Genomic DNA, 14966 nt, shown 5'->3' on the forward strand with positions numbered 1-14966 from the left:
ACAGCAATTTTCATGTTAAAGATGCCATTACCTAGAACAATCCAAAACAATCTTGAAATAATCCTTCTTCTGTTGTCATTGTTCAATTAAATGATTTACATAGCAATTTAAATGGATGAACTTGTAGGAATTATCAGAAAAATTTTGTAAGTAGTGACGGCAAAATGAGAGATTAAATGTAAAGTTTTCTAAAGCTATAATTAAAAGATTATAGATAGTCTCAGTGCTATGGCATATATAAATAAAGCACTAATAAAGTCACTGCATTTGCATTTAACAGTATTTAGCACAATAGTGATAACTCCATAAGGGTAAAGGCAGTTGTTCAGCCATCCAGAAAAACAACTAAGCCTACATTCTTATTCAAAGACATAGAAGTAAAGTAAACAATAACAAGCCCCCGTCTCCCACTCAGCAACTTAAAAATAGTAGAGGAAAATATTTCACAGCATCACTTATATATGAGGTGGAAAAGAAGGTATGATTTCAAACTTGACATCTATGAAAGAAGCCAGTATGAGAAAGAATTCAATATTGTTTACATAGCTTATAATTCCAGACCAGCTAGGGCTACTTTAAACAAATAAACACACACACACACACACACACACACACACACCATAACCACCACTTCCACAAACCACAAAAAAAAATTCAAAGAAAGAAGGGAAGGAGGAGGAAAGGAAAAGAAAGAAAGAAAGAAAGGAAGAAAGAAGGAAAGAGAGAGAGAGAAATGAAGGAAGGAAGGAAGGAAGGAAGGAGTTTTTATCGAATAGTTGGTTTCTACTCACAGGTCACTAGAGAAATTCTGTGCCCTGGGACACAACAATCTAGAATTGGCTGGCCTCTAAATGACTTAGCATTCTTTCCCTGATATTCTGAGTTTTCCCAATGTTCTGGCTGACTTAAAAGGCATGGCTTTTTCTCTATCCCCTCTCCTCCACCTGCTAGCCATGCTTATAATTTGCAGCTTGTTTGCATTATTGTTTTTAATCTCAAACACTAATAAAATGTACTTAAAGTTTCCTTGTGAGTTTTCTTGTAAAAATTTTTAATAATGAGACTAAAAAACAAAATTTCCTCAGTAAAAGCATGGCACAGTGGCAGCATAAACATTAGAGAAATATTATACGTTTTTCAATATACTGGTTGATAATAGTGTCAATTTTTGTAATGTTAAGTATGTGCTTTATTTTTCTACCATTGAAACTATGTCCCAACCCATAGTAACTAAAATTCTTATCATACTTGTGTAAGTTTTCAACGAAATTTTAGCAGTAATAAAAGAATTTGTATCCTATTGCAAAATTTTTCTCATTACATTTTATGTCCATATATAACCTGTTCACAAATACATATACTCATACAGTTATGCATGTCTACAAAATATACATTCTCTCACACACAAAAGTGTGTGCATGGGCAAATACACACATACACACACACACACACACGCATTCTAGTATATGTTGGAACTTTTCAGAATTTCTGAAACATTTTTAGCCACTTAAAGCCTTCATTTGTATCACTAAGCTAGCATCTAAACAATTTCATATTCCTCATTGTTACATTGTTTTTTGTTATTTTTTTTCCTTTTCAGATGACTGTTCCACACTCCACTTTCTCAAGACCAAGTTCACAAGCTTCTTCTTTATCCATTTTAAATGCAGCCCTAGTTTAAAACCTATATTATTTGGATTATTTACCAGTGCTTCTATGAGTTCTAGGGTCTCCTGATTCTCCTCCTTAGATAGAATTTCCAGTATGAGACTTAGAGTGATCCACAGATTGAATACCTGTTTTCTTTCTAGGTTTTTCATGATTCCTCAAACACATCAGTCCTTCGAATACTTACAGAAGATTTTGCACCTTGGAGTGGACTGAGCCTTTCACCATAGAACTTGTTTATTCTTTTGGCTCCACGGCTCCTCCCACCCTTGTCAGTCCTATCCTACTGCTGGCTCTGGCACAGTTTCTTGTTGCCTTTCAACATTCAAAGTTACTTTATGACCTCTTCTCACACCTCATTAATCTCTTTTTAAAGTTCAAGTATCACCAACTTCTGTAAGAACTCCACTAAAACACCCAAATAAAATTTCAAAATAGACGCCAGCTGACACTTCTAGTGCCACTTGTTTATTCCTCCCCAAATTTCCATTTGTAATACAAAGCACAATCACTTACTGGTGTGTATGTATTTGCCTGTGTGTTTGTATGTTTTAGTGTGTGTTTGTGTGTGGGTTGTATATATTTGTGTGTGTGTGTGTGTGTGTGTTTACATGTGTGGTAGAAGGAAAAGGCTGCACTGTTTTTCTGCCATACTAATTTGACAGTTCGGGTCAATGAACAGGAAACTTGTCTTTCAAGATAGGAAGCTTTCAGTATCAGCCCATAATTTTGGGATCACAGGCACGCAGCGTTTCCCAGCTTATTATATAGGTGCTGGGATTCAAATTCAAGCTCTCATGTTTGCAGAGAAAATGCTCTTACTCACAAATCCATTTCTAAGCCCCATCTCTTGATTTTGTTAGTGTGAGTTCTACCCCCATACTATATTAAGATATATTACCATAAATGGTTCTATACCTCTGAATGTTTTTGAGGAAGATGAGTGTGAATTCTATAACTCTTAACTCTTTACAACATAATTAAGAGCAAATATCAATCTTGAGCAGTGATTTTTTTGAAAGTGTTTAAATAAAGGATTTGAAGGGAGCAAAGGAAAGGGGGAAATGATGTAATTGTATTACAATCTAAAAAGTAAAAGAAATAATACTAAAAAAGTCCCAACTTTTGGTAGGTAATTCTGTGTAAAGATTAATTCAACTGTCTAAATTATTGTTATTTTGCTTGTCTTCTAAGCTTATAATAAACAGCAATGGATATTAGAATTTCTAGCTATTGAAAAACTGGGTCACCATGGAAAATTGTCACAGACAACATAAGACGAGAGCACCCAGAGGCTTTCGTATGATATCAAAGGTTAGAGAGTCTGGTGGCAGCATGCTGGACTGAAAAGACAGCTGGAAAGGTAGGTTAAGAGGTGAAAAAGAGAATGCCAAAAGTTAGTATACCATCTTAATTATTTAAGTGAGTGCTGTGCCTACACAACAGCTTACCATAACCCTTACAGTAGTAACAAATATGATTACTAATATTATTTATCTTTTCCAACTCTCCCTGAGAAATTTGTAGGTTTTCAAATGTCTCCTAGCTGGAAAACATAATCATTAGAAAAACTAATTAAAATCTGGAATTTTTATTTGGCTTGGAACCTTCATAGGTGTCAATCTTTCTTAATTAAGAATACACTGAAAAAAAGTTTCCATTGCTCTGAGCCATTTTGTACAGTGTGAAATTGCTTTTTTTCTTCTCAAGAAAATGTGAAGTCATTTATTAAACACACATAGCAGACATTTTTAAAAGACATTTACTCAAAAAGATATGAAGTTCATGAAGGATTTCTTTGAATTAGAAATAAATCACTTGGTTTAATAGCATTCCTTTTATTTATTATTATTTGTATAACCATCCCTTGGAATTCTCCTCAGAATCAGGATTTTGTATTCTGCTTATCATCAATTGCTTGTTATCAAGGGGGAGAATGTCCAATTGACTGGTAAGAATTCTCAGTGGGCAACTAGAGCTTTTATCAGCTATCTACAGGCTTGCAAAAATGGTTTCTAATCCAGAATTATCTTGTTTATAGATTGAAGTTAGACACAGGATTTAAAAAAATCTAATCAAAAGGCTAACCTTGGCACAATTCTTCCAGAATTAAGGACTCCTCGGGAACTTAGTCTTCCCTATGAGCCTGCCACATGTCTTGTTTTCTGCCTTGTATTTAAGTTGAAATAAAGAATTTTAACACTTCACAATCTTAAAGAAAAAAATCAAAACTCAGTCTTGAGTATGAGTGGAAAGAAACCAGATTTTACAGTGGCATTCAGTGATATGAAGTCCTTTTTTGTTTCCTGTAAAGGGAAAGAAATTATCTGGACTTCACTAAATTGCTATAGTAACTACATTATATTAGCAATATGCAAATTTTTGAGGCCTCATATATAATATACTCAGTACATGACCAATTATGAATGTTTATTTTTTCTAATTAATATACCAAAGAGGAGGGCAATAATTTGGTTTTTATTGTGTCAATTGTACAGAACAAGAAGTACAGGGCGGACAACAGCTAAGCTCCAAGGTGCAGCTAAAGCCAGTATGAATGAAAAGGGAGACACTCAACAGATGAGACCAAGCAAGATTCTCAGGCTCTCCCCATTTCCGTTTTGTGATTTCCTGACAGATTTCTCCTGACCAGTGAGTGAGAAATTCATGGAGACAGGAGAAGAATGTAGCTTTTGCTCTTCTCACACCAGGTTTGGAAGCAACATGCCAGTTATATTCTCCACAATCACATTAAATACACTCCAACTAATCAAGGACTTATGAAGCTGCATATTTGGGAAGTGTTGACTTGAGATAATCATTTACAAATATAAAGCCCATTATTTTCTACTAAACTGGTTTTTCTTACATATGTACCAAAGAAGAATGTTTTATTGTTTGATTCTACACCAGATCTTTGATAGTTGAACTATAGAGATAGATACAGAGTGACTAAATTAAATGCTTTTTAAAGGTTTCTCAGTTGATTTTGTTTCTCCTATTTCTATTTTTTAAATTTTTGTGTTTATATCACAGACATAAAACATGCATATTTAACTTGTAGTTTAAAACAATGTATCATGATCATATATATCACTCATTCATTTCTTGCAAATTTCCCTAAACTCCCCTCAACACAGTTCCCTTCCAATTTCCTGTGTTGGTAGAATTCTCTGTCCCATCTGCCAGCTTCCAAATAACCACACAGAGACTTATTAGTAATCAAAAATGCTTGGCCAATAATTTAGGCTTGTTACTAACTAACTCTTACAACAAAAACTAACTCATATTTTTTTCTACATTCTACCACATGGTTTAGTACATTTCCTCAGCAAGATATGCTCATCTTACTTTACCTACAATTTTCTGTTGACTCCACCCTTCTTCATCCCAGAGCTCTTTCCTTATCCACAAAACCTGTCCTGCTTGGCTATTGGCCATTTAGTTTGTTAGTAAATCAATGAGAGCAACACATCTTCACAGTGTACAAAAAGATTATTCCACAATATTTTCCCTTGGTGTCTAATTAAAAAGAATTTTTTAACTTTAACCTAGTAAAACTATATACAACAAAAACAGTTATTAATTAAGAATCATAGTTACAATATCCAACCCATTTGTGTTTAGCAAGTGTAGAGAAAATACTCTATTAATTTAGCTTTATAAGTCTAAAGTTTTATAACTAATTTACTTTTTTATAAAAACTAAGGAAAAGCAAAACTTTATTTAGTCTTTAACTCCATCAAATATCCAGAAAGATGTAATATAACCTAACTACAGGGACATCTGAATGCCAAGACAGTTACCCAACATTTCTCTGCAATGTCAGAGCATCTATCTTTAGTCTAGAGGCCCAGTATATTTGAAAGACATTTCTAAGAACCTGGTAATTGTTCATAGCAGTATTATTTGTAATAGCCAGAACCTGGAAGCAACCTAGAGTCCCCTCAACTGAAGAGTGGATAGAGAATTGTGGTACATTTACACAATAGAGTACTATTCAAGAAAAAAAACAAAACAAAAATCAGTGGAATCCTGAAGTTTGAAGGTAAATGGATGGCACTAGAAGAAACCATCCTGAGTAAGGTAACCAGTCACAATAAGAGAAACATGGTATGAACTCACTCTTTTATGGATTTTAGACATGAATCAGGGGAGGGCCAGCATACAATCCCATTGCTAGAGAGACTGGGAAACAGAGCCTTCATCCAGAGACTGATGGAAGCAGAGGCAGTCACCCACAGCTAAGTATTGAACTTAACTCCTAGAATTCAGTGACAGAAAGCAAGAAATAATGAGCAAAGGAGTTAAGACTGGGTTGGTTTAACCGACAGAAACAGTGGACCTGAACAGGGGGAGGTTTTGATCTCCAGATTGATGGCTGTGTGGAAAGCATGGGACTGACTCAGACCCCTGAATGTGGGTGGGTGTTAGGAGGCCTAGGTAATCTATGGGGACTAGGGTAGTATTTATTCCTGGCTTACAAATAGACTTGGAGTGCCCATCCCACAATCAGGGATGCTCTCTCAGCCTGAACTCTTGCAGGAGGGCCTAGGCCCTGCCCTGGAAGAAATGACTGATTCTGGAGATCCATCATGGAGGACCTCATCCTCTCTAGGGATCAGAGTAGAGATTGGGTGGAGAATTGGGGCCCTGGTAGGGAGGATGTGGGAGGAGGGGAGGGAGAGGGAGCTGGGATTGACATGTAAAACATGCTTGTTTCTAACTTAAATAAAAGATAGAAAAAGTATTTCTACATCAAGCACACACACACACACACATTCACACACACACACACACACACACACACAAAGAAGCTGGTAATTTTGAACAACTGTACCACCTTGTCTTGGCAAACTTCAACAGTCACCTTCTTTTGTGCTGTGCTTGTCCCATTTGGACAGCATACTGTCAGCAGTTGAGGCAAACTCAATTTCTTGCCCAAATGGCTAACTTTAGCCAAAAGGGAAATAAACTCCATACCCAGGACTGTTACTCAGAGAAACCATGTCTATAAACAAAGAAAACAAAACAAAAACATAAAATTAGTATGCCACACATGTCAAGCAATTCCTGTATTTAATAAACACTTAAAAGTACTAATCTTGCCAGTCCTTGCCACTTTCTTCCTCCTCTGCGCGCAGATGCTCGGGCTGCCGGGTTCCCCTTGCCACTTCCCCTGTGCCATGGCCCGGAAAAGGCAATCTGCGCTCCTGCCTCAGCCCAAGAAACCCAAATTGTTTCCCATCACCAAGCTGGAGGACAAGTCGGCCTCCCTCGGCCTGCCTAAGGGAGAAAAAAACAGCAAGAAGCAATTGAACATTGATGAGGTACAAAACGAAATAGACTTAATGAACAAACCAGTGAGGAAATTTTTGAAAGTAGAACAAAAATATAACAAACTCTGCCAGTCATTTTTTTCACAAGAGGTCAGAATTGATCGCCAAAATCCCAAATTTTGGGGTAACAACATTTGTCAACCCTCCATAAGTGTCTGCACTGCTTGGGGAGGAAGACAAAAAGACTCTGCATTACTTAACCAGAGTAGAAGTGACACAATTTGAAGACATTAAATCAGGTTACAGAATAGATTTTTATTTTTATGAAAATCCTTACTTTGAAAATAAAGTTCTCTCCAAAGAATCTCATCTGAATGAGAGTGGTGATCCATTGTCAAAGTCCACTGAAATCAATGGAAATCTGGAAAGGGCTTGGCAAAAATGCTCATGTCAAAGGCAGAATAAGGCCAGCAGGAAGAGGCAGCATGAAGAATGAGAGAACTTCATTACCTGGTATAAAAGGAAGCCTTTTCCTTGTCTGCCACTTTGGTTTATCCCCGCCATTTGCCTGGGCTCTGCCGTGTTGTAGTCACCAAATAACACACAAGACGCTGTATTAATTATGAAGCTGTCGGCCTTGCTTGTTTCTTACTGGCTAGCTCTGACTTAAGGATTTACCCCATAATTGTTACTCTAAGTGTTTCTCTTACCGGAGCAAAGTTCTGGACTTCTTATCCCTATGGCAGTTACATCTTGAATTCCTGTGTTTCTCCTACCCAGAGTCCTCCTCATCTCCTAGTCCCACCCATCTTGCTTCCCTATTGGCCAATAGTGCTTTATTGACATATACACAGGACTTCGACATCAACCCGATTTACTGACCATTCTGATGCATGTAGATGAGTTAGGAGAAGTCAAAGATGGTATTTGGCCAAACCCCTTGTAATACTATTGGGTACCTAATACGGATGATGAAGGAGAGGCAGAGAGTGATGACGATGATGATGAAGAGGAGGAAGGCTTAGAAGATATCGATGAAGAAGGGGATGAAGATGTGAAAATGAAGATGATGACAAGGGGAGGAAGGAGAAGAGGATGAAGGCGAGGATGACTAGCACAGAAGACTGATGGATTCCAGCCCTCTTTTTTATTTTCTTTTATTTTTAATTTCCTCCAGTTCCTGGAGCAAGTTGTAGTCATTTCTCTTCACTCCCTTCCCCGATCCCTCTTGCGCTCAGTGGCCCTGTTTTTGAGGTCTCTTCTCAACAACACGTTTCTCAACTTACTTGGTGGGAATACGTTGAGCAAAGTACAATGAGAAAAGAAAAAAAGGTACAAATCTTTTATATAACAGTAAATCTTGAGTGACTTAAATTGCATTATAGATGGAGAGGTCAGAAATAACCACATTTCCTCCACCATTCCTGTTTATTTTTATTTAGTTTTAAGGTGTAACAGTATTAACTGGCTCACACAATAGTATTTAAAACAAGTCTTCATTCACTTTACTGATTTTTAACAACACTCTTTTTTATTTTTTAAAATGTAAAATCTAGAAAGTTTTTGAGAACTTTTGTTTTGTTTTGTTTTTCAAGATAGGGTTTCTCTGTGTAGCCTTGGCTATCCTGGAGCTTGGTCTGTAGACCTGACTGGCCTCAAACTCAGAGATCTGCCTCCCAGTACTGGGATTAAAGGCATTTGCCTCTACCATCCAGCATATTTTGAGAATTTTGAGTGAATTGATTGAAATGATTTTATCTAGTTTCATTATAAAATAATCAACCATATATTCATTGTATGTAGCTTACTTCAGTGTTATTTTTGATTTGTTGATTGACTCTAACTTCCAAAAACAGTTCTGAGTAATCTGCTAACTGATATATGCTCAGCCATAATGAACATGAAAATCAAAAGTTAGAATCATTAATGTTGGCACCCTTCTTGAAGACAGCACACTAACACCGTGTTCTCACACAGAGATTGTAAGACTTCTTTCTTCATGTTGCTAGTATGCAAAGATTTTGTCTATGTATGAGTTTTCCTCCATTGACATGTCTTTCATGTTATCATTATAAAGCCACTCTATTTTTGTCTAGTAAGCATTTTACTTTTCTAAAACACTTGGTACATATCAACACCTAAATTACAAATTGATCCTCTGTATGAAGCTTTGTAATAAATGGGTTTCTTTCTGTAGCACCAATGAAAGCTTTCAAATTTGTAATAGAGTTTTCATGAAGATAAGTCACTGCAATATAATGGAAATAGCTTACTATTTTTCTTATTCCATTTATGATTGACTTGGCAGGAGATCTTTGTTAGTCAATCTCCCTAGTATTGTCAACTTGTTCCAAATGATTTAAATATGGAACATTTGTCTGAGTAACAAAAACAGGGGGAAATGATTGCTAGATCTGGTGATAATATTAAGAGCACCAACACTGTATTATATTTTGCTTTTTTTTATGTTTGTGAGTCTGTGATGCGTCTTATAGCATACAGGCAAGAGAGCAAAGGGAAAAATAGACAAGTGCAATTGTTGGTTACCAATCAATATTATATCAAATTATTAGGAAATGATTGTAAGAGAAATATAGAGACAGCCTCATCCCAGACAATAAAAATACCCTTGCAAATGCACAAAAGGTTAAGGAAAGCTGGTGGAAAACAATGTGAAATAGAAACTTTACATGTACTTGTTTTGTTTACAAGTATGCATCAAATAATGGTGAGGGAGAAAGAGCAAGTGTTTATAAGCATACGGAAAAGAAAAAAGAAGAATTCCCTGTATTTTTGTCTCTGTCCTCTACTCTCTGCTCTCTCCCTCTGTGCCTGCACACACGTGCGTGCATGCATACGTGTGTGTGTGTGTGTGTGTGTGTGTGTGTGTGTGTGTGTGTTAGTACCCATGAGGCCAGAAGAGGGCACTGAATTTCATAAGGTAAGTTTTTGGGTGGATGTGAGCTCCCTTGTGAGGGTACTGGGAGCAAAACTTTCTCTGCAAAAGCACCAAGGGCTTTGGTTGCCTTGTGTTTCTCTAGGCCTGAGGTAGACTTTTCTAGGATAAGGATTACCCTTAGTTCTGAGCCATGTCTCCAGCACTGAGCTGGAGTTTTCTAAGATAGTATTATGGCTAGTTGATATTCAACTAGCCACAACACAAACTGAAACCATCAGAGAGGAGCAAACCTTAATTAAGAAATGCCCCCCTCCAAATTTAGCTGGAGACACACACACACACACACACACACACACACACACACACACACACACACATATGAAATTTTCTTAATTAGTGATTGAAGTGGGTATGCCTAGCCATTCCTTGCTGGTGACCCTGGGTGGTATAAGAAAGTAGGATAAACAAGACAGAAAGAGCAAGACAATAAGAAACAGTCCTCCATGGCCTCTGCATCAGCTCCTGCCTCCAGGATCATGCCTGTTTGAGTTCCTTTCCTGACTTCCTTCAGTGATTAACTAGAGTGTGGGAAGGTTAGCCAAATTAACCTTTCCTCCCCAAGTTGTTTTTGGTTGTAATGTTTCATCACAGCAATAATCACCCACACTAAGGCAGGTAGCTAACACTATTACTTTCTAGTCATCTCTCCAGGCCTGAAATACAATTTTCTAGGTGAGTTTTCACATTCCTCTAACCAGTAAAATGTGGCTCCCTTGCTGGGTGGTGAATTTGAGGCCAGCCTCGTCTACAGAGCAAGTTTCAGGACAGGCTCCAAGGCAATACAGTGAAACCCTACCTTGAAAACAATAACAACAGCAGCAACAAAAAAAAAAAGAAAGAAAGAAAAAGAAAAAAATCTGGCTCCCTCATCTAAAGCCAAAGCATGTTTCCACAAAACTCTTAGTGTGCTCTCCTTCTTACAAAGTTATAAAATAAGAAAACTTTGGTAGTAAATTGCACACAATTTTTCTTTTTTGTCTGAGTTAAGTGACTTAGAATTTATTCCTAAGTGTGGAGTAAGACAAGTTCAAATAAAACTTAAACTTGGGACCCTAGGATAGCTAAGTGGTAATGGAGTTTGCAGTTCAGCATGATGACGTTAATTCCATCCCTAGGACCCACACTAGAAATGCACTTGATGGGTCCACAAATAATCCACACTCATATACACATACACACAAATAAATGAAATATTAAAAACAACTAAAATTAATACATTACCAAAATACCTGAAATTTCCAGATTAATTATTTTTACTTCTTTCACCAAAGCTATATCACAATTCTTTCATTCATCCTTACCTTTCCACTGTCTTTACCCCTCTTCAACTTTACTTCCCAATTTTCCCTTCTTTTTCTCCTGTTCCTCTGGACCATCTACATTTTCCTGTGGATTTTCAAATAGAAACTATTGTTTTAGTAAAACAGAGCACAATTTTCACTTGCTTTATCATTTTGCAGGAACAGGTAAAATAAAAAAAAAGTCAATCTAAATTGTTAAGGGGACAAATAAAAGAAAGAAGTCCCAATTTAGTAACATCACTATAATCAAACAAAAATTTGTCTTTTATAGATACTGTGAAGTACTCAATCAAAAGGCCACAAATTCCATACTGTCTTTTCAATTTTATTTGCTTGATTAGAAGCCAGCTTATTCCAAACACTCAGCCTCAGAATTTCCAAGATAGAAAATGAAACCCTTAATTTATATTTGAAATGTATTTTTTTAATTTTAAATAGCTTGTTTTACATGTCAATTCCAGTTCCCTCTCCCTCCCCTCCTTCCACACTCCCCCCACTATCCCCCCCCACAGCCTCCCACCCTATCGCCATTTCCTTCCACATAGGGGATATCTAGAGTCTGTCATTTCACTCAAGGCAGGGTCCAGGCACTCCCCTAATATAATAGGGATATTTCTGCAGGGAAAACATCTCCTTGCTTATCTGTGTCTCTGTTGTGACTGCAAAAGCCCAAAAGAAGTAAAGCATTCTAAGGAAAACAATAATTTCTTATGAATATGTGAGATACCCAAAAAATTTCCCAGGACACCCAGAATGATAACCTCCATATCAGACATGATTGTCTAGAGGGTCAGAACCAGTGTGTATGCGCGTGCAAGCTCGCGCATACGTGTGTATGTATGTGTGTGTTTGTGTGTGTGTATACTCATGCTCGTGTGTACATGTGCATGTGTGAAGTATATATATTAAGATTTGTTAAATGCCATGGGTTTGGTAATCCAGCAATGCCTCTCTACCTGTTGTAGATGCTGTGAATGCTGTAGGTGCTCAGTGCTACAAGTCAGTGTTTCAGGCCACAATACTCCCCCAGAAAGTAGTAGGTCTATACACCACACTGACAGACTGAAGAAACCAGAGATGGCTATAGGTGGCAGCCACAGTACTCCCTTGAGAAAAAGTTAAGGCATGTGTTACAATACTGTGTTTGCCTCAGACCTCATTATATCTGGGCTACCCATTGGAAGGCTTGGATAGACCTTCACCTTCAGTTGACTCTCTTTGGAAAACCATTTCACAGAGTTACAAAAGGTATGTCTCAGGTCATTTCAGATCCCCCCAAAATGACAATCCTGTTTATCCGTCACCATTTCAGGACAGATATGATAATCATCACAATACAGAATTACCTGACATTGGGAAAGAGCGAGAGAAGTGAGAAATAATTTAAGTGGGACCATGGACTCGCTTTTTACATTTTGGGAACTTAGAATGTATGCTTTATTTGGCAATTCAAATAATAAACTACATTAATGCATGACTCAGCCCTCAGTGCTACTTAGGAACCCCAAGGGTTTATCCAGGACTTTCTCCATCTATAGTAGACTTGAGGTCTCAGCCAGGCACTCACAGTTCTGACAGGGAAAAGACTATATATTTTGATTGAAATTATACAGTTATTTGGTTTTCCAAGTCTCAGTAAGCAGTCCCTAACTTAGTTAATCAAGTTGTTCTGTCACTATCTTTTATTCTCTTTGTTAATTTTCTATCTTTCACTTAGGGTTTGCTCAGTCTGCTTTCTTTTTTATTTTTAAATTTAAATTTAAATTTAAATTAGAAACAAGGTTGCTTCACATGTCAATTCCAGGTCCCTCTCCGTTTCCCTCTCCTCCTCCCTTGCTCTTCCCCCAACCCCCCCCCAATATCCCCTCATTTCCCCAGGGAGAGTGAGGTCCTCCATGAGGGTGTCCATAGACCCTCCCCCAAGAGTTCAGGGTGCATCTCACATTGTTCTATGGGAGTCCAAAGTCCGTGTGTATACCCAGGATAAATACTGATCTACTACCCAAGGCTCAATAGATTACTGAGGCCTCCTCACTGACACCCACATTCAGGGGGGTCTTGATCAATCCAATGCTGGATTCCCAGGCATTAGCCTGGGATTCAAGAGCTAACCCTTGTCAGGTCAGTTGTTTCTGGGGGTTAAACCAGCCCAGGCTTAATCCCTTTGGTTATCAGTCCTCCCTCTCTGTCACTGGCTTTCTTGAGTTCAGCTCAGTGCTTAGCCATGGGAGTCTGCCTCTTCTTCCATCAGCCACTGAATGAAGGTTCTTTTTCCCAGACTCTCTGGCCATGGGATTGTAGGCTGGCACTCCCTAGATCTATGTCTAAAATCCATATATGAGAGAGTACATGCCATGTTTCTCTTTTTGTGACTGTGTTTCTTCTAGTGACATCCAATTGCCTGCAAATCTCAGGATTCCATTGTTTTTTTTCTGCTGAATAGTACTGCATTGTGTAAATGTGCCACATTTCTCTATTCACTCTTTGGGTGTGGGGCATCTAGGTTGCTTGCTTCCAAGTTCTGGCTATTACAAATAATGCTGCTATGAACATAGTGGAATAGACATCCTTGTTTTATGAATGGGCATCTTTTGGATATATGCCTAAGAGTGGATTGCTGGGTCTTGTGGTAGGTTTATTCCCATTTTTCTGAGGAATCTCCATACTGATTTCCAAAGTGGCTGAACCAGTTGGCACTCCCACCAGCAATGGAGGAGTGTCCCCCTTTCACCACATCCTCTCCAGTATAAATTGTCATTGGTGTTTTTGATTTTAGCCATTCTGACAGGAGTGAGATGGTATCTCAGAGTCGTTTTGATTTGTATTTCCTGGATGGCTAAGGATGTTGAGGACTTTGTCAAGTGCCTCTCAGCCATTTTAGATTCCTCTATTGAAAATTCTCTATTTAGTTCTGCAGCCCACTTTTTTAATTGGATCCTTTGGTGTTTTGGAGACTTGCTTCTTGAGTTCATTGTAAATTTTGGAGATCAGCCCTCTGTCAGATGTGGGGTTAGTGAATATTTTTCCCATTCTGTGGGCTGCCTCTTTGTCTTGCTGACTGTGTCCTTTGCCTTACAGAAGCTTCTCAGTTTCAGGAGGCCCCATTTATTAATTGTTGATGTCACTGTCTGTGCTACTGCAGTTATTTTCAGGAAGCTGTTTCCTGTACCAATTTGTTCAAGGGTACCACCCACTTTCTCTTCTAAGAGGTTCAGTGTGGCTGGATTTATGTTGAGGTCTTTGATCCATTTGGAGTTAAGTTTTGTGCATGGCGATAAACATGGATCGATCCGCATTCTTCTATAAGCCAGCCTCCAGTTATAACAGCACCATTTGTTGAAGATGCTTCCTTTTTTGCATTGTACATTTTTAGCTTCTTTGTCAAAGATCAGATGTTCATACATGTGTGGGTTAATATCAGGGTTTTCAGTTTGATTCCATTGGTCTACCTGTCTATTTTTGTTCCAATACGAAGCTGTTTTCAGTACTATAGCTCTATAATAGAGTTTGAAGTTAGGGATGTTGATGCCTCCGGACATTGCCTTGTTGAACAGGGTTGTTTCAGCTATCCTGGGTATTTTCTTTTTCCATACAAAATTGATTATTGTTCTTTCAAGGTCTGCGGAGAATTGTGCTGAGATTTTAATGGGGATTGCATTGAATCTGTAGATTACTTTTGGCAGGATCGCCATTTTTACTACATTGATCCTACCTATCCAAGAGCATGGGAGATCTTTCCATTTTCTGAGGGCTTCTTTG

The 14966-nt window shown here is 37.9% G+C and overlaps 1 pseudogene; it reads left to right on the forward strand.

Moving 5' to 3' along the window:
- Positions 1 to 6848: 6848 nt before the first annotated feature.
- On the forward strand, positions 6849 to 8259 carry LOC101823099 (annotated as a pseudogene).
- Positions 8260 to 14966: the final 6707 nt, after the last annotated feature.

The sequence above is a fragment of the Mesocricetus auratus genome, unplaced genomic scaffold, assembly GCF_017639785.1.
Source record: "Mesocricetus auratus isolate SY011 unplaced genomic scaffold, BCM_Maur_2.0 Super-Scaffold_2245, whole genome shotgun sequence".
Lineage (NCBI taxonomy): Eukaryota > Metazoa > Chordata > Mammalia > Rodentia > Cricetidae > Mesocricetus > Mesocricetus auratus.